This window comes from Danio rerio, chromosome 17 (genome assembly GCF_049306965.1).
Source record: "Danio rerio strain Tuebingen ecotype United States chromosome 17, GRCz12tu, whole genome shotgun sequence".
Classification (NCBI taxonomy): domain Eukaryota; kingdom Metazoa; phylum Chordata; class Actinopteri; order Cypriniformes; family Danionidae; genus Danio; species Danio rerio.
This window is the reverse complement of record NC_133192.1, coordinates 1,159,944-1,181,337: the sequence shown is the minus strand read 5'-3', so window position 1 is coordinate 1,181,337 and position 21,394 is coordinate 1,159,944. Positions and strand designations below refer to the sequence as shown.

Below are 21,394 nucleotides of genomic sequence, written 5' to 3'. Positions count from 1 at the left end.
CTCTTGACACATGAAAGTGTAAAGCCTGCAGCTCACAACAAATGTGGAAGGTTATTGCGTAATTGTGTAATTTTGCTCACATGGATAATTGAATATTAATCAGATGATGTCATTACGCTGCTGTGCCGTCAGCCAATCGCTGCATTGCAGATCATGATTTCGAGGTTTGATAGATCTGTCCTTCACAACACACGTAGATCTCAGATCAGTTCATCCAGACATTCTAATCTGATTCGCCAACTTCTTTAAAGAACCAAATTAGCGAGAGATCAGTTATCAAGATTAACAGATCCAGGATCTGCCAAATCATCTTAGATCATTTAAGCGAGGTACAAAGAACGCACCCCTGGGTGATAAATGATCTCTCGCTAATTTGGTTCTTCAAAAAAGCATTTTGATATTGGTAAAGGCGTCTGCAACTTTTGTGAAGCATCAAATCACTGACATATTAACTATCAAAACATGTTTATGACTGCATTAATGTATTATTGCTTTAAAAAAAAAGTCACATATTCTGCATTTCTATTATACACAATTTATTCTAAAGCAATCTAAAAAGTTCATTTCAATAAGTTTTCTCTTTGCACCAGATGGCAGTCTTTGTACTTTCATGTCGAGGGTGCAGATTGCATGTTTTATTAATATGTATAACTTAATTTATTTTATTAATGACTATAAATTTATATATATAGTTAAAAAATATGTACCATTTTCCCAAGTGTATATAACTACTACTGTAAGAAAATATCAGAATTCGGAACATACTTTCTGTATTATCTTTGCTTGAACTGAGCCGATCTAATCCTGCTAATATGAATTGAACCTGCTCCCGATCAGGTTTGAGCTAGCAGAACTGTTGCTATGACAACAACTCTCGGATCAGCTTTGAAGAACGAAACGATCCTGAATCGTGTCAAATCATCAATATCCAAATCCAGCTAACTGAGTAATCCACGTACGAAGAACGGACCCCTGATCTTCATTTCTCTGTGTTTGTGGAAAGCAGGCGAGTCAGCCACACCAATTTATAAGCAGGCAGAGCAGGACTCTCGTGAAGAACACCAGCGCAATACCGCTTTTTGTTATGAGCCACAGTTTCAGTGTAAACTTAGTAAAGGCGAGCTTCTGTGGCGATAATGTGTACAGTATTAGAGCCTACATTTAGCGAACATTTGCGCAGAGCACGCAGTGAATGCAACGCACTGAGATTCGGGCGCCTTCTCTGAAAACCCTTGATTGGTCTCAGCTGGAGGATCAACATTCACCACATGTCATGATCGCTCTCACCTGCGCCTTTATTATTATTAATATTATGATTATTATAACTAGGTGAGGTTTGTAAACCTGCCAACCTTGTGTCATTTTCACTCTTCGGCCGTTTGCATTCCCGGCGGTCACAAAAGCTCCCTGTCATCTGACAGCGGAAAGCCTTGAGTGATTGACAGCTATATAAACCATTACAGTGGCAGGGAAGAGCGATTCAGCACGTTTAAAAAAATAAATCAAAACAGGTCGCACTACAACCATCATATGCAGTCACACAAATGCTCCCAAATATATTATGAGGTCGCATAGATTAAATTTCGAGCGCATATACTTGATTTATTACGGTATTGACGGTATTAGAAAATCCATGTCGTGGCGCAATGTCACACCGGTGTACCGCTCATGATGTCGATATGTTAAGTTGCTGCAGTGAACAAATCCTGCAATGCTTGCCCTGCCTTCAAGCTCTTCTTATTGGCCCACTGCCAATAGAACGTGAATGGATTGGTTAATATCAGTTGTCAATCACTCAGTTCAGAAGAGAGGGAGCTACAGCTGTGAAAATGTAAAGGTCTGGATACGAGAGAATGAAAATAACACTGATAGAATTTTTTTAAAAAAAGGTTACAAATAATGGCACGTCTAATAGGTGTTCTTGTGGTGAATGTTAGAGTTATTTACACTTTTCAAAGAGTGGATAAAAGATTCTAGTGGGTTAAAGTCTGCTTTGAAAATGACTAAATCCATTCACCGTAAAGCCGTAAGAGTTTTCAGGTAACAGTGTTTGCCATGACGTATGCGAATAACAAGTTAAATGTCATAATTATCTGTGCGATACCAGACACCACCTGTGAGAACAGCACAGTACATCTCATACAAATGCGCAGGGCCGGTGGGCGCATGCAGATTTTTGTTTGTTTGTCAGGTTTGATTAGTATTGATTTCAAATGTGATAAATCTTTTAATATTAAACTTGTAGTAACGATGCGCATAATTGGTGGGTGCTAGGGCTGTGCAAAAATATCAATATATCTAACTATTGCGATAATTTCTTTTTACGATAGTGTATTGATAGTCCAACCTGAAGTATCGATTCAAGTTGTGCCAAACAACCTCCTCCACTGCTCCAGTTGATGTGGCTGACCCGCTATCAACAAAACGCTAAGTAGTATGGTATCAGAAGTAAGCAAGAGTGAACATGATATATTCTGCGACCTCAACTGAAACCTCTTGATTCAAGGCAAACTACACTGAATAGCATCATTAACAAGCCTCAACTAACATTGCAGAGTTACTGAAAACTGCATAGAAGGAATGGGACATAAAATGCAAGGACCTGTCGTTGTAACAGACAAAGCGTCAAACATGACCGTAGCAGCACAGCTGCCCAGCATGTTGCATGTAAAATGTTTCTAGCATGCCATCAATTGACCTATGTGCGACAAGTTTCACAGCAAAATGTTCACAATGCTGTCAGTCGCATAAATTGGATAAATTGGAATAGAATTTTAATTCGTCTGCTGATTTATCAAGTTGTCAATATAACGACACACTAATACAAACTATTGCAATATATCACAATTTTTATTGTATTGCAATTAGGGATGTAACGGTATCAGAATTTTACGGTACGGTAATACCTCGGTATGACTGTCACGGTACGGTATTTATTGAATCATTTACAGGAAAAAACAAAACTTATGAAAATACTCCAAAAAAAGTGCCAAAAGTGTCAATGACATACAAATTAGTCATCTATCTGTAAGCTTTGAAACAGGAAGTTCAATTTTAATAACAAAAAAATTATTAAACCATGTAAAAAAATAAAGTTTTAGTTTAGTATTGTTGAAAACTCGTCACATTCAACATTTAATCACTCACTCACTTAGATAGAGATGGGTTTAAAGGAAAATTATCATATAAATATAATCTGGTAAAAGCTGGTATCTCTGGGTATTTACAATGTCCCCTGCAACAGAAAAAACCCCTCTCATTTGGGACTGAGGTTTCTGGGACAAGAGAGATATGACTTGGCCCAGGTTGACAGCAGTGGGTAACGTTGTGCATTGTCTTTCCCCCACTTGAGAGGACAAGCCATGAGTGAGATAGAGATCTCATGTCTGCATCAATCTGAACAGTGTGCTGACAACACCGCTATTCAGTACGCGCGCGACAACACAGCTGATAAGAACTCGCGCGACAACACAGCTGATAAGAACTCGCGCGACAACACAGCTGATAAGAACTCGCGCGACAATACAGCTGATAAGAACTCGCGCGACAACACCGCTATTCAGTACGCGCGCGGCGACAACACCCGCTTTAGAGTTTTCCAGCTCTTTTATCCCCGCTTCTAGCAGCACACTCCATTTCCGCATTACTGGATCTGTAGCGACAACAGACCGCAAGGGATGATGGTCAAGCATGGGCTGATGGGAATTGTAGTTTTCGCTACCTCCCGTTCGCTTCATTCGCCTGAGCAAATTTTCTCAGAAGACCTATAGTTTTACCGAGTCATGCGACTTCGGTAATATCTAAAAAAATTAATATTGCGGTATGACGGTATTTACAATACCGTTACATCCCTAATTGCAATATATCGTGCTATATTGTATCGTGACCCATGTATCGTGATACATATCATATCGTGAGGCCCTTGCCAATACACAGCCCTAGTGGGTGTGACTAAATTTTGGCTGGTGCGCCTAAATCTTTTTAATTAAAAGTACCAGTGCTACCAAGGAAAAAGGTTAATTTCGAGCGCTGATGATGGTGGGTTCCCTTACTTAAAAGCTCAGATTTGATTATCATAAATTGTGTTGTTGACAGAGTTTACTGTACTTTACCATTGCACACACTTTGTAACATCTTATTTATCAAGTGTAAAGGCCCGTGCACACCGAGATGCTTTTTTGCTCATGTTTTCAGTTGACGTTTAACGCCTTTTTAATAAATAAAGGGCGCCAAGGTGATTGTGCACACCAACACGCAAAACGGTGGGCGTAAAAGCGCCATTTTTTAAGAAACGTCTCATGCTCATTTTTTTGTTTTGACGCACCGCATCAAACCCTTCTCCACCAATCAGATTGGCACCTTTGTTCACGTGCACGGACCTCCTGAAGTTACAGTAAACAGCACTTGGAGGCGCTTAAGCACAAAACTGTCAATGCGAGCGCACATCGAAGAAGACGCCCAGTGTCTATATGAACGTGGAGCTGCTTATCGCACTGGTGAACAATAATCTACTCAAGGTGGTGGAGAAGGTTTTGATGCGGCGTGTCCAAACAAAAAACAAGCATGAGGCAATCCTTTAAAAATGACCCTTTTACGCCTGCCGTTTTGCGCCTTACTGTGCACGATCACATTGATGCCCTTTATTTGAGGTGTTAAACGTCAACTGAAAACATGAGTAAAAAACGTCTCTGTGTGCACGGGCCTTCAGTCTTTAAATCACTGAGTTAAACAACCAATGTATAAGCTAAATGCAATTTGCACACATGTCTGCGATACATCTAGTGCATATACTATTAACATGATAACAATACTTTTTCAATATATTGTGCAGCCGTAGTGACTTAGTGAAACAGATGAAGGTGTAAGAGGCTAAATTATTTTATGCATTTGTTTATATGACAAAACATGTCTTTTTTACTCAAGAAGGTCCATACTGACTCTAACGCCATACTCACACTAGGTACAGTTGCCTCAAACCGGGCCAAAGCATGCTTGTCCCCCCTCCCGTCTCCCCCGACGGCCCGCGCTCACACCACAATCGGGCCTGGGCACGCTTACGTCATCGCTGCTGCGCTGTTCAGTGAGAAGCGCTCTCTCACTCAGCAGCACAGTGGAGATTTCTCTAGTTATATCGTGTCAGTGGTTTGTTATGCAGTGACATGCAGTCAAATATTTCGCCAAACAGTCCTTAGGGATGTGGTGACACGCAGTCAGATATTTCACTGAACAGATCCGCCACTTTTGGCGCTCATAATCATAAAGCTCTCGTGCTGCAGGAATGAGGAGGTCTGCTGAAGGTGCAGCTGTCGTGCAGTGAGGAGTTTGCATCTTTAATAAACTACAGCAGTTTGCGTTCACTGAACAGTAAGAATGATTAATAAATCCATATGAAACAGCCCCTTAAAGTCACGTCTCGCTTTCAGTTTCGGGCTTTGGCGCGTTTTGCACTCACACACAAGCATACCGCGCCAAAGCCCAAGTGAACCGCGCTCAGGCCCACCTCTTCCAACCGGGCCAGGGCCGGCCAAGTGAACCATGCTTGAGCCTGATTCAGCGCACTCACACTTCTCAAACGATCCGGGAAACGGGCCTGGGCACGGTACAGATGGCAGAGTGTGAGTAGGCCCTAAAGGCAGATACTGATGAGATCAGGGCCTGTTGTGTGGACTTTGGGGTTTTTTCATGTGGTCACTTGTTGATTGGTCAGTTTGAATGTCTCAGTATTTGTGCTTTAGTCACATGGTCAAGAAAGATACAAAATAGGTGGTAAACTCGGGCCCTGTTTATTTATTTTTTATTTTTTGCCTGCCCTCTCTTTTCCTAGCCTGTCTTTTCCTGCTCTGCTCCTCTCCTCCTCTGGAGTCTATCTTCTCTGACTCTACTGCAATCAGGCTAACTTCTGGGCCTGCTCTCTTTGTCTCTCTCCCTCCCCCTGTGTCTCTCCTTCTACTACTGGTAACTTTAATTTTACATTTAAGCTGGGTACAATTTATATAATATGTTTTATCATTTCATATTTTATCATTTTATACACTCATTTTGTTATTAATTCAGTGTTAAGAGTATGGAATCACTTACCTGTTTGCGTTGTCTTTGTGTGTTTGGAGCACGTGGGTTTGTTTTGACAGCTGGCCACGTGCTTCTTGTCCGCGTGCTTTTTGTTTCCCCGCCTTAGAGACCTGGTAATCAATTTGCGATCCTCTCCTTCACCTGTTGCTGCTTGATTTCTCCCCTATTTAGTCTCCTCTCGTCTCTTGTCTTTCGTCAGTCCGTTTTGCATGCTCGTGAGGCTTGTAAGCTAATATCCATTGTGAGTAATCTGTCTTGTCGTGTCCTGTTTCCCCAGACTCCAAGCTCCTGCTTGTTTTGGTTTCGTTTTTTCTCTCCCTACTTTATTTTGATACTTTGTCCTGTCATCCGGCTCGCTGTGGTTTGGTCTGGCTGTCCCATTCTCACTACTGAATCTCCACCAAGGGAGAACGCCCAGCAGTACCCCGTAAGGCTCTTCTTCTCCGGTGCTGGCCGAGCGTCTGGTATCGCTCTATCGCCCCCTGGCGGTATTATCCGGAACTCCCCTTATTCCTTTCATCTCTCCTTCTGCTGCCCAGTGAAGCCTTGGGAGCGCTCTCCTGCCATCTGGTGGTAGCGCCCGGAACTGCGCCGATTTCTGAGTCCAGTTTTTTGAGTTTTGAACTGCCTTTTGAGGATATTTTGTGTTTTTTGAGAAGAATAAATTTGTTTCACCTGCATTTGAATCTGTTCCCTTTCTACCCTGACAGAACGGACTGACCAAATTATGGATTCAGCAGGTGCTGAGCATGTAAGAAACGCAGTGGCACAGCAGGGCATTCTCCTTGGCCAGCACGCTACACAGTTAAATGCAGCCTCGCAGGAGGTGGAGATGTTAAGGGCCGAAGTAATCGAGCTTAATGCTCAAATTCAGGAGCTTCATGAGAATGCCCGGGGTGGCAGACAGGTGGCTATTCCTCATCTCGAACCTGAACCTCACGCCAACAACCCACCGCCCTATGACGGGGATCCTAGTTCTTGCCGGGCATTCCTCTCACAGTGCTCCCTAGTATTCGCTCTACAGCCCCGTCGCTATGTAACTGAAGAGTCAAAGGTGGCGTTTGTAATCACCCTTCTTAAGGGCAGGGCCCGTGATTGGGCAACAGCAGTGTGGGATGCACGTGCCCCTTTCTGTGCCATGTTTGAGGACTTCCGTGCAGAAATGACCAAGCTGTTTGACCGATCCGCCCAGGGAGATGAAGCAGCCTCCCAACTGGCCCAGCTGAGTCAGGGAGGGCGCTCGGTTACTGATTATTTTGTTCTGTTCAGAACCCTGGCAGCTGCCTGCACATGGAATGAGGCGGCTCTTCGTGCCAGATTTAGGGATGGTCTGGATGACTACATACAAGATGAGATTGCCACTCATGACCTTCCCCGAGACTTTGATGCCCTGGTGGATCTCGCTCTTCGGGTGGAGGCCCGACTGCATCGTCGCCAGCATAGACGAGTCTCTGGTGCCTCATGGATGAATGAGGGCCCTTCAAATGATCCTCGCACCCCATTACCTACCACCTCACCAGAGCCGATGCAATTAGGTCGTCTTCGACTGACTGTTGAGGAGAAGCGGCTTTGTCTGGCTCGAGGCCTTTGCCTGTACTGTGGGAAGCCGGGTCACAGAGCGTTGCAGTGTCCTTTAAAAGCTCCAGCCCATCAGTAAACCGGGGGATTCTGGTGGGCACTCTCCCTTGTTTCGACACCCCCACACAACGCACCTGTCTCCCAGTCTCAGTCCAGTTCAATGGATTGACTCACTCTTGTCCTGCCTTGCTTGACTCTGGAGCTGAGGGAGACTTTTTGGACAGCACCACGGCCAGATCTTGGGGCATCCCAGCCATTCCTCTCTCCTCTCCCATCACTGTGCGCTCCCTTAATGGGTTTGCCATCACATCCATCACCCACTCTACCCCCTCTGTAAGTTTGATAGTCTCTGGAAATCACCGTGAGGTTATTACTTTTTATTTATTCGACTCCCCGAGTGCTCCAGTGGTATTGGGGCACCCGTGGTTAAGTAAACACAACCCTCACGTTGATTGGTCAGGGAATTCTGTGTTGTCTTGGAGTCAGTCTTGTCTTGCTGTTTGTCTTGGTCCTGCTCCGTGTCCTGGTTCTGTGTCTCATGTGTTTCAGATGGAGAGGGTGGATCTCTCTGGAGTCCCGGTGGAGTACCACGATCTTCGCCAGGTCTTCAGCAAGTCTCGAGCCACTTCCTTGCCTCCGCACCGGCCATACGATTGTGCCATCGAACTCCTCCCAGGCACTTCTCCGCCAAAGGGTCGATTGTATTCCCTTTCTGCTCCTGAGAGAGAGGCTATGGACCGGTATATTCGAGAGTCTTTAGAAGCCGACCTCATCCGTCCCTCTTCCTCTCCAGCCGGGGCTGGGTTCTTCTTTGTTAAAAAGAAGGATGGTTCTCTGCGCCCTTGTATTGACTACAGAGGCCTTAATGACATTACTGTTAAGAACAGGTATCCTCTGCCTTTAATGTCTTCTGCCTTTGAGTTATTGCAGGGAGCCAAGGTCTTTACTAAACTAGACCTCCGTAATGCCTATCACCTGATCCGGATACGTGAGGGGGATGAGTGGAAGACTGCGTTCAACACACCAACGGGGCATTTTGAATACCGAGTTCTACCCTTCGGGCTCACCAATGCCCCTGCAGTCTTCCAGGCCCTGGTGAATGATGTGCTGAGAGACATGGTAAACAGATTTGTCTTTGTGTACCTTGACGATATTCTTATCTTTTCTGAGTCAGAACAGCTACACACTCAGCATGTCCGCCAGGTGCTACAGCGGCTGCTGGAAAACCAGCTGTATGTCAAAGCGGAGAAGTGCGTGTTCCACAGCAAGTCTGTTTCGTTCCTGGGGCATATTGTCTCGACGGAGGGTATTAAGGCTGATCCCGCTAAGGTAAGGGCCGTTGCCAAGTGGCCAGTCCCTGACTCTCGTAAGGCTCTGCAGCGGTTCCTTGGATTTGCCAACTTTTATAGACGGTTCATCCGGAACTTTAGCTCGGTCGCTGCACCCTTAACGGCTCTCACCTCACCTAAGGTACCGTTTATATGGCACAGTCAGGCACAGGAGGCCTTTGATGTTCTCAAGTCCCGTTTCATCACTGCTCCTGTCCTTTGTCTTCCAGATCCTAAACGGCAGTTTATCGTTGAGGTGGATGCCTCGGAGGTCGGGATAGGCGCGGTCTTATCTCAGCGATCCTCTAGGGATGGGAAGGTGCATCCGTGTGCCTTCTTCTCTCACCGTCTGAGCCCAGCCGAACGAAACTATGACATTGGTAACAGAGAGCTGCTGGCGGTCAGGCTGGCCCTGGGTGAGTGGCGCCACTGGTTGGAGGGGGCGGCACAACCGTTCTTGGTCTGGACGGACCACAAAAATCTAGAATATATCCGTTCAGCCAAGAGATTGAGTTCCCGTCAGGCCCGATGGGCACTTTTCTTCGGACGCTTTAATTTTTCCCTCTCGTACCGGCCTGGGTCCAAGAATATAAAACCTGATGCACTCTCCCGCCTGTTTGATGTGCCAGGAGGAGAGGCTACCCCCGAAGCCATCCTTCCTAGAGAGGTGGTGGTGGGAACTCTCTCCTGGGACATCGAACGGCGGGTAGAGGAGGCCGTGCGAGGAGGGGGAGCTCCAGAAGGGTGTCCAGAGGGAAGGCTATTTGTGCCAGCCAGTTTAAGATCCGAAGTACTCCAGTGGGGTCATGAGTCCAGAGTAGCCTGTCACCCAGGAGTCCGGAGATCGCTGGTCAATATCCAACAGCGATTTTGGTGGCCTTCAATGGCCCAAGACGTCAGACAGTTTGTATTGGCTTGTTTTGTATGTGCCCAGAATAAGACATCTAATCGGCCACCCATTGGTCTGTTACGTCCCCTTCCCATTCCCTCTCGACCCTGGTCACATGTGGCTCTTGATTTTATCACTGGCCTACCCCCATCGAGAGGTAACACTGTAATCTTAACAGTGGTGGACCGTTTCTCTAAAGCGGCCCATTTTATCCCTTTACCCAAACTCCCATCAGCCAAGGAGACTGCTCAGGCGGTAGTTGACCACGTCTTCCGGATTCATGGCCTTCCGATGGATGTGGTCTCTGACAGAGGACCCCAATTTGTCTCCCGGTTTTGGAAAGAGTTCTGTAGACAGATCGGGGCCTCTACGAGTCTGTCCTCAGGTTTTCACCCCCAGACCAATGGGCAAACTGAACGAGCCAATCAGGATCTTGAGAGAAGTCTCCGCTGTCTGGTGTCTCAAAATCCGGGCTCTTGGAGCCAGCAGTTGTCTTGGATTGAATATGCCCACAACTCCCTGCCGGTAGCTTCTACAGGTATGTCCCCTTTCCAATGTTCTGTTGGTTATCAACCCCCTTTGTTCCCCGCTCAGGAACCCGATGCCGCTGTTCCGTCTGCCTTGGCCTTTGTCCGAAGGTGTCGCCACACATGGAGGAGGGCTAAGGAGGCCTTGGCCCAGGCTTCCAGACGAACTAAGAGGGCGGCTGACCGCCACCGGACTCCTGCTCCCCTTTTTGTTTGTGGTCAAAAGGTTTGGCTGTCTACAAGGGACCTGCCTCTCCGTGTGCCTTCTCGCAAGCTGGCACCCAGGTTCATTGGGCCATACCGAATCACTAAAGTCTTGAGTCCAGTGACGGTTCGGCTCAAGCTTCCTTGCACTCTTGGTCGGGTTCACCCTGTTTTTCATGTATCCAGGGTAAAGCCTGTTATCAAATCCCCACTCAACCCTGTTACTTCCCCGGCTCCACCTCCCCCTCGTCTGGTGGACGGCACTCCGGTCTATACTGTGAAGAGACTCCTTGACCGGAGACGTCGTGGTCGGGGTTTCCAATACCTCGTGGACTGGGAGGGCTATGGTGCGGAGGAGAGGTCTTGGATTCCGGCACGGGACATCTTGGACCGGTCGTTGATCGTGGACTTCCATCGGCGGCGAGGTGAGCCCCTTCTGGGGGCGCCAGGTGGCGGCCCTGGGAGGGGGGGGTACTGTTAAGAGTATGGAATCACTTACCTGTTTGCGTTGTCTTTGTGTGTTTGGAGCACGTGGGTTTGTTTTGACAGCTGGCCACGTGCTTCTTGTCCGCGTGCTTTTTGTTTCCCCGCCTTAGAGACCTGGTAATCAATTTGCGATCCTCTCCTTCACCTGTTGCTGCTTGATTTCTCCCCTATTTAGTCTCCTCTCGTCTCTTGTCTTTCGTCAGTCCGTTTTGCATGCTCGTGAGGCTTGTAAGCTAATATCCATTGTGAGTAATCTGTCTTGTCGTGTCCTGTTTCCCCAGACTCCAAGCTCCTGCTTGTTTTGGTTTCGTTTTTTCTCTCCCTACTTTATTTTGATACTTTGTCCTGTCATCCGGCTCGCTGTGGTTTGGTCTGGCTGTCCCATTTTCACTACTGAATCTCCACCAAGGGAGAACGCCCAGCAGTACCCCGTAAGGCTCTTCTTCTCCGGTGCTGGCCGAGCGTCTGGTATCGCTCTATCGCCCCCTGGCGGTATTATCCGGAACTCCCCTTATTCCTTTCATCTCTCCTTCTGCTGCCCAGTGAAGCCTTGGGAGCGCTCTCCTGCCATCTGGTGGTAGCGCCCGGAACTGCGCCGATTTCTGAGTCCAGTTTTTTGAGTTTTGAACTGCCTTTTGAGGATATTTTGTGTTTTTTGAGAAGAATAAATTTGTTTCACCTGCATTTGAATCTGTTCCCTTTCTACCCTGACATTCAGTTGTAACCATAGCAAGTTATTGTCATTAAATCATCTCATTTTCAAGTATTCGTGAATTACTTTTGATTTAACATCAACACTTAATTGTTCCATATTGCAATACAATACAATCACATAATGTCAGCGCTCTCCCACATTTATAGCTGTTAATACTGCCCTTATTTCCGCTTTTGGTATAAGATTGCAGAAGAATGGTTTGACTGGAAATGTACAGTTTTTTATTATCATGCTGATAACTTTTTAGTCGCTCGGCAGAACTACAGTTCGAACCGCTGTGGTTAAAACCCATTCTTACAAAGGGGAGGCAGCATTGCTGAAAGCATGCCGTACAACACTTTCCAGTGCTCACTTGTAGTCTAACTAGAGTACATCTAGCCTACATAATAGGGATGGGGATATGGACTTAAAATTGTATCACGATATTTTCTGGTATTTATTGCAATAATGTAAAAAATCTTTAGGGAAAAGTATTTATTTTCATATTTTCATCTTATTAAACGAGTAATCACATTTAAAGCACTGTCACCAAATCTTAGACATTTATCTGCCAGAGTAATGCTTCCAACAATGAGATTATTTTGGGTTTATCACACGCTATCAGTCTGAGCTGTGGAGACATTGGTATTGCTGTATTTTGTAAATTGTTACTGTCTGTGTTAGAAGTTATGGATTATATGTTGTTATGATATCACAATCAGATATGCAATGTTGAGTTTATACCTTAGGATTATACTGTACCAAGGGCTACAGTTCAATACACTGTAGAGTTTAACCACTTTTATGACATGAAAGTGTATTATCTGCATGTGTTTTTAAAGCCAACAACTGTGTATGTATTTCCAGTTTAAAGTATTCAGGCACAAAACATTTGACCATTTGGAATCTTAATAAAGATTTATTTTAACAAATTATTTATGAAATTAAGACAAAACAATGTTATTTTACATTTGAATATTCAATTTCTGTACCTGAATACTGTTAAGAGTGCCAGAAAATGGGACCCGTGTGTCCTGGTCCTCAAGGTTGAGGGTTGAGTGTTGGGCTAACAACCTACCTCATAAAAACTAGATGTTACGAAACACCAACATGGTGTGGCTAAATATCAACTTCGATATAAACGGCCCTGGGAGTCAGTAAGTATGACTATGGCTATTGTTTTAGTTGTTTATATATTTATTACTAAATAATAATGTAAAATTAAATCATATTATTAGTCTATGACTATCAAAGCACAACATTGTTCAGTCAATTAAATAGTGCTAAAGTTGTTTTGAAGTCAATTTTACGAGCGATTTCAGACAGAATATTCAAAGTAAATGAAGGGACTAAGCCGAAAAGAAAATGAATTAATGAATGAACATTCTTAATATAAAATAAAAAAGCCAAAATATGAATGTTTATTATATTTGATGATGTAGTAACTCTTTGTATTTTTGTAAAATAAATAAATAAATAAACAAATAAATATATAGCATTTTAATATAAAATAAGCCTAAACATTAATGTTAAATTTATTTGATGATGCAGTAACTCTTTGTATTATTGTAAAATAAATAAATAAATAAATAACATTTTAATATAAAATAAGCCTAAACATTATTGTTTAATATATTTGATGATGCAGTAACTCTTTGTAATATTGTAAAATAAACAAATAAATGAATAAATAAATAAATAAATAAAACGTTTTTAACATAAAATAAGCCTAAACAATAATGTTTAATATATTTGATGATGCAGTAACTTTTTGTATTATTGTAAAATAAATAAATAAATAATAAATAACATTTTATTATAAAATAAACCTGAACATTAATGTTTATTATATTTGATGATGCAGTAACTCTTTGCATTATTGTAAAATAAATAAATAGATAACATTTTTATTATAAAATAAGCCTTAACAATAATGTTAAATATATTTGATGATGCAGTAACTCTTTGCATTATTGTAAAATATATAAATAAATAACATTTTTATTATAAAATAAGCCTTAACAATAATGTTAAATATATTTGATGATGCAGTAACTCTTTGCATTATTGTAAAATATATAAATAAATAACATTTTTATTATAAAATAAGCCTTAACAATAATGTTAAATATATTTGATGATGCAGTAACTCTTTGCATTATTGTAAAATAAATAAATAAATAATTAACATTTTTAATATACAATAAGCCTTAACATTAATGTTTAATATATTTGATGATGCAGTAACTCTTTGCACTTTTGCTAAATAAATAAATCCACATTGGCAAACACTAACAGTAGGTTGATTATTAATGATGTCATTCAGTACAATTTATTTAGCCAAAGCCTTTGAACTGGATGCATAATTATTTAAATCAGCAGCTGAGTGACCAGAAACCCCTTCATCATAATTCAGCCATCACACACACATTATAATGACACTTGATCATCATGTGAGACCATGCACAGGCTAAACCGAACATGCAGCGATCAAACCAAAACAACATCCGTGTGTATGTGTGCGCGTGTGTGTTATACGAGGTGCACTGTGCATATTGTGCACCATCATTTATTATGCAGAAAGTTATTTTTGCACTGCTGCATCATTGATGCTTTACACATGCACTGCATTTCTTAAAGCCATGTGATCACTTTGCATTCAACAATTCATCTTCCCTAATGCAAACACGTGATTGTGATCAATGCATCTGTATCAATCGTTCAATTATAAAATAAAACACAGCATTAAGTTCTGCGTCTTTTTCTGCTGTAATGCAAACATAACACGCACGATGGGATCCGTATAAACATACAATGTCAGGTTATTTTCACGGCTCGTGGATGTTTTAAAATCAATCATCGAGTGTTTTATGAAGTTAATCATGTTTAACTCACCCATCTGATGTTCATGACGGATCCGTCTCTCTCTCTCTCTCTCTCTCTCACGGAATAAAGTGCGTTCTGGAGGACAGAGCTTCACCTTGTGATTGACAGGTGCGTTGACCAATCAAAGAGGACAGCGGTCGTCTTCGCAGCTGTGATTGGATGATGTTGGAATAGTCCCGCCCACGTTAGGAGTGTGTCATAAAGCAAAGCGGCAGCGCTGCGGACACTTGAGCTGCAGAGACTTTAAAGAGACACAGTACACACACACACACGCAGTCCTTTAATGTCAATCATAGATATTCAGTAACAAATATAAGTTAATAAACACTTAAGAATTAATTTAAATTAGTACTTTAAAATACATTCAAATAAAATATTAATTAGTCTACACACAGCTGCATATTATACATAATACACACAAAATTGTAGCAAAATTTCAAAAATAACCTGCATTTTTAAACTTTTTTAATCTCAAAATGCACAATTGCAAAGTCCAATGAGGAAACAGCTATGAATATGTTTCACAATGCTGTAAAATAAAATATTAATGCACACAATTGCATATGTAACCCCTCCGGTCCTACACCACCCAACCCGCTCTGAGCTGGGATCGAACCGGCGACCGTCCGCATGGGAGTCAGATGCTCTATCAAGGAGGCTCAAAACCATGGGCTGTAGTGTCTATGGCTAGAGCACCTTTAGAGATCAGAGGGGCGAGGTTTACCTGCACAGCACCTAACACGTACTATAAATCAGGGATGCCCAAACCTTTTTTTATGATGGACCAAATACTGTACCAAACAAGTTACCATGCATAATGTCCGCACTTGTTTAAAAATTAATAGAAAACATGACTTTAATCAGATTAACTAATAGATTTTATATATATATATATATATATATATATATATATATATATATATATATATATATATATATATATTTGCACTTTATAATTAACCTATTATAATCAACACATAGAAATTCCATTTATAACACAATGGAGTTTACTGCCGAATTTACAACATATAATTTAAACATTTAATCAAAGTTAGCTTTTTGTAGCCTAAAATAAAACAAACAAAAGGTTACGTTAAATCAGAAATGACAATGTGTAATAAAGGTTTAAACCCCAACTCTCCCCAAACTCTCCCTCTCGTCTCTGTTGAAATGGCGAGCCAAATCAAAGGTCACCAAGGGCCAACTTTGGCCCGCAGGCCCTAGTTTGGGCATCTCTGCTATACATAATACAGGCAGAATTGTATACACAGATATAGTAATATGCAAAAAAAAATAAATAAAAAAATTATTTGACGTTTTTAATTGTAAAATGTACACATGCAAAGGATCTGGGATAATCAGCTATGAATGTTTCATTATGCTGTAAAATAAAATATCAATAACACATGTGCATGCTTTAAAAATTCACACACAATTGTATACACTGATTAAGTGAAACTCCAAAAACCACCTGAGACGGCAACATTCATCTCAAAAATGCAAAGTTCGAATAGGAATATCTGGTTCATAATGCTGTAAAATAAAAGGTTATTCACACACAACTGCATACTATAAATAATACACACAGAACTGTATACACTGATATAGTAAAATTCCCCAGGGATAATCAGCTATGAATATGCTTTATAACACTATAAAATAATTAATACACACAACTGCATACTATAAATACACGAATACACAAAAATATACACAAAAATGTGCACCGTTATAGTAAAATGTAAAAACAAAACACCTAAAATGTATTTGATTATTCTCCAAAATTTACAAATGCAAAGTTCAATCATCAGGGAACAGCTATGAATATCTGTTTCATTTAAAATAAAATATTAATTACACACACTTGCGTATTATAAATAATTCACACACAAATTGTATACAATGATATAGTAAAATGTAAAAAAAAAATTACATTACTTATCTCAAAATACAAATGCAATGTTCAGTAATCAGAGATGATTAGCTATGAATATGTTTCATAATGCTATAAAATAAAACATGAATTACCCATAACTAGATACTATATTCAATACACACAGAATTGTATATATCGATAAAGTAAAATGCCAAAATTGACAAAAAAAATGTATTCCTTTTAAAATATGCAAATGTAAAGTTCAGTGATCTGGAATAATCAGCTATGAATACGTTTCATAATACTGCAAAATAAAATATTAATTACACAAAACTGCATACTGTAAATAATCCAAACAGAATTGTGTAATGGATATAGTAATACTTGTGTATGTAATAGTAAAATGCCAAACTTTATATAATTAAAATAAATTGGTATTCCTCTCAAAATATGCAAATGGAAAGTTCAGTAATCAGGGATAATCAGCTATGATATGTTTCATAATGCTGTAAGGTAAAAATATCAATCACAAACCTGCATACTATAATAATAATAATAATAATAATAATAATAATAATAATAATAAGAATACAAAAATATACTGATGAAGTAAAACTCCAAAAACCACCTTAAACTGCAATATTCATCTCAAAATGTACAAATGCAAAGTTCAATTATCAGGGAACAGATATTAATATATGTTTCATAATGCTGTAAAATAAAATATTAATACTCACAACTGCATATTATAAATAATCCACATACAAATTGTACACAACGATATAGTAAAATGTAAAAAAAACCTATTATTTCACTTTTTTAATCTCAAAATCTACACATCCAAAGTGATTGGGGATAATCAGCTATGAATGAGTTTCATAATGCTGTAAAAAATATCAATCACACACTTGCACACCATAATAATACACACAAAATTGTACAATGATGAAGTAAATCTCCAAAAACCACCTTAAACGGCAACATTCACTTCAAAATGTACACATGCAAAGTTCAATCATCAGGGAACAGATATGAATATGTTTCATAATGCTGTAAAATGAAATATTAATCACACACAACTGCGTATTATAAATACTTCACACACAAATTGTATTCACCGATATAGTAAAATGTAAAAAATAGCTAAAAATGTACTTGATTTATCTCAAAATACAAATGCAAAGTTCAGTAATCAAGGATAAACAGCGATGAATGTGTTGCTGTAAAATATTAAAGCACACCTGCATACTATAATAATAATACACACAGAATTGTATAAAATAATCAATATAGTAATGATTGTATATAGGAATATAATCGATATAGTTAATAGCCAAAATTCACATCATTTTAAAAAACTTTATTCCTCTAAAAATATACAAATGTAAAGTTCAGTATTCAGGCATAACCAGCTATGAATATGTTTCATAATGCTGTAAAATATTAATTACACACACAACTACTCTGACAACTATAAATAAATCACACACAAAAGTTGTATACACCGATATAGGCTAGTAAAAAACACCTAAAATATTATGATTATTTGGAAAAAAATAAGCATTAATGCAAAGTAAGGGGTTGGATTATAGCCTATATAACCTCAGTAACATTAGCATAAAATAAACAAATGTCTAAAACCACTTTAATTCGTGTTATTTTTCTTATAACTTTAAATGTATAATGTTGTGAATGTGTATGTGTGTGAGCTTATGTTAATTACGTGTCTTAATAAATGAAAAAGGCAACAGAAAATAGTCTATAGACAATTCAGGGAAAAACAAAAATGTCGGTTAATTATTTTTCAGTTAAATAAAAGTTTGACCTTTTGACGTGACTTTACCTGAGATTAATTTCTTCTCTCCTTATGGGTTTATAGCGGCATAAATATTTAATCGAGTTCACGGTTTACACCGAGTTTCCATTAAAAAAACAACGGACTTCGACGCAAAAAAAAAAAAAACGATGTTAATCATCGATTACAAACTTCGCGCCCATTTTCATCAAACATTTAATGGCGGCGGCGGCTCGTGAGGGACACACGCGCGCGGGAAACACACTGAGGTAGAAAACGGCATACTGTTTACTGTTTGTAGATGTTTTCTTTAAAATATTTAATAGCAAGGTATATTCTATAACAATGAAGCATTTAATAATAACAGTGAATAATAATAAAAAAGCCTAGTAAAATAATTTAATAAATATTTTAATGCATAATAGTTTTTATTAAAGCGATATTTTAGTATAACGGTACAATATTTTTGGCAATTTATTTATTTACGTACAGAATAAAACACAGGAGAGTTGCTTACGGAGTTGAAGCTCCAGTCCTGAATAAACTCTCTGTATGTTTATTGTAGTTACAGTAACTATAGTAATGCATCTTGAACTGGATGAAAAAAATAAAGGTGTTTCACTTTAATTAGCAATTTCAAACTAAAAAATATAACATATACAAACTTAATAAATAAATATACATTTATGTAAATAAGAAACAACATATTCCAAAAGTGTGCATTTATACAATTTTTATTTAATAATTTAGGTATAATAGTCTGATTTGGATACGTGTATTATATTAATAAATCTTTAATTTATATTATTAAGGCATTTTACAGATGTTTATAAAGACACAACATCAATAATGTTAGTTTTACCTTTAATTTATACATAAATCAGGTCATTAGCATGTGGTTTTACAGTCACACCACTAGAATGCAGCAGAGAACAAGAGATTTCCTCAATGTGACAGCTGAAAACACTGAATTTACTTTATATTTAGACTGAATTAAACTATTAATTAAATACTCTTCTTTACTTAAACTTTTAATTAAATTATTATTAAATTATTCACTAATAACTCACACAGTAGACAAAATTATTCTGTTTAACTTAACTGAATTAGTTAAAATGATGATTTCAGTTTTATGAAAAAAAAACAATAACAATAGCTACACACACACACACACACACACACACACACACACACACGCACGCACGCACACACACACACACACACACACAAACACACACACACACACACACACACACACACACACACACAATAGTTGTGACACTACAATTTTTCACCTTCATCTGCAGAAAATCAATAGTGATTTTAATAATGATAAATAAATATACAGTGGTGTAAAGTAATACTCAAACTACTGTAATATATTACTTTTTCTTAGTCTTTGTATTTTGCTGAGTATTTTTTTATAAATGTTCACTTTTACTTCCCCTTGAGTGCATGTTTAGTGCAGTATTGGTGCTTTTACTCAATATTTTCCTTCAGCCTGCAGTCACCACTGTATTATTTCTTATCTATGGGGATTGGAGAAATCAGTCCTGTGATTCCTGTCCAATCAGATCGCACATAGAAGTAGGGTTACCACTTTTAATACAAAAAAATAAGGGACGCATTCTGCAGCAGGGGCCACATCCCCAATCACAGGCCCAATAGCATGTCAGTGGTGGTAAATCACAACTTAAAATATGTTTTGAGGAAAGTGTGAACACCTGGACATTAAAATAAACTGTCTTCTATTGAAATCTGTGTAAACAGATGCAGTCAGTCTTACTTTATTACCACTCTGCAGCACTGATATAGCTGATGTTGTGTGATACACCTGAGTTAACTCAGCTGCTGTGACCTAGAGAGGAGAACATACTAATGAACCCAACTTTAAAGGGTGGAATTGATAACAGATTTTGGCTAAAATATTTGCCGAATAGTTGCAGAAAATAGAAATAGTTGCAGCTGGAAGGGCATCCACTGCGTAAAAACATGCTGGAAAAGTTGGTGGTTCATTCTGCTGTGGCGACCCTGGATTAATAAAGGGACTAAGCCAAAAGTAAAATGAATGAATGAATAATTTAATATATGGACAGTTGTAATTTACTAGTGGGGGGAGGCAGTGGCGCAGTAGGTAGTGCTGTCGCCTCTGAGCAAGAAGGTCACTGGGTCGAACCTCGGCTCAGTTGGCATTTCTGAGTGGAGTTTACATGTTCTCCCTCATTAGTGTGGGTTTCCCTCCGGGTGCTCCGGTTTCCCCCACAGTCCAAAAACATGCAGTACAGGTGACAGGGCCGGAGTGGGACTCCTTTTCAGCCCTGGAGTTTCAAGCCTCAGACCGGCTGTTACGACTGGGTGGAGTGACAGAGGACAACAGGAGGTAAGATCCAATATGCAGGTTTATTCAATGTCAGGCAAGCAATGGTCAAATCAGGTGCAAACGGGTATGTATAAACAGTCCAGAATCGTAGTCGATATAAGCAGGCAAAAGGTCGAAAGGCAGGCGGCTAAACAGGATAACAAGGATAAAAGGCTAGGGTCTAAACACAGAGAAACAAGACAGGGAGAAACGCTTCGTAATGTCACACTGGGAAAACAAGACTCTGCAAACTGGAAGGGTGAAAGAGTGGCTTGTGAATGGAGTGATATCAGTCTGTGACAAGGTTCAGCTGGTGATTGCAATCAGGATAGATGAATGAACAGGTGTGCGTGTTTGGGAGCAGTGCATGTATGAAAATGTAGTCCTGGGAAATGCGGAAATGTAGTTTTGAGTTCGTGTGAGAACCAGCGATCTCTGGAAAGCGGTCGCTGGTTGTGTGACACCGGCCCACCTCAGTTCACGACTGACTATATTAAAATAAGGTCATTTCCAATTCAGTTTCTAATTACAATATCACGTCTTTTTTTGAGAAAACAGCTGCTTTATAACTTAAAATGTTCAACAACCCTAACAGTATTATATGTCTTAACAATAAAAAAATAAATAAATAACATACTCAGACGAGCATCAAACCCGGGACGGCAGCATCGTACTCTAACGTGCTATCCACTGGACAACAAGA

The 21,394-nt window shown here is 40.0% G+C and overlaps 1 protein-coding gene across 2 annotated transcripts in view; it reads right to left on the bottom strand.

The window, feature by feature from the left end:
- The window catches only part of LOC100148950 (formin), a 170,599-nt gene extending 155,861 nt beyond the window's left edge, over positions 1-14,738 (bottom strand). For both annotated transcript variants that reach the window (XR_012393130.1, XM_073927954.1), the window contains exon 1: positions 14,671-14,738. The gene's annotated coding sequence lies outside the window, so the exon portion shown is untranslated. The remainder of the gene's footprint in view (positions 1-14,670) is intronic.
- Between the last annotated feature and the right edge of the window lie 6,656 nt (positions 14,739-21,394).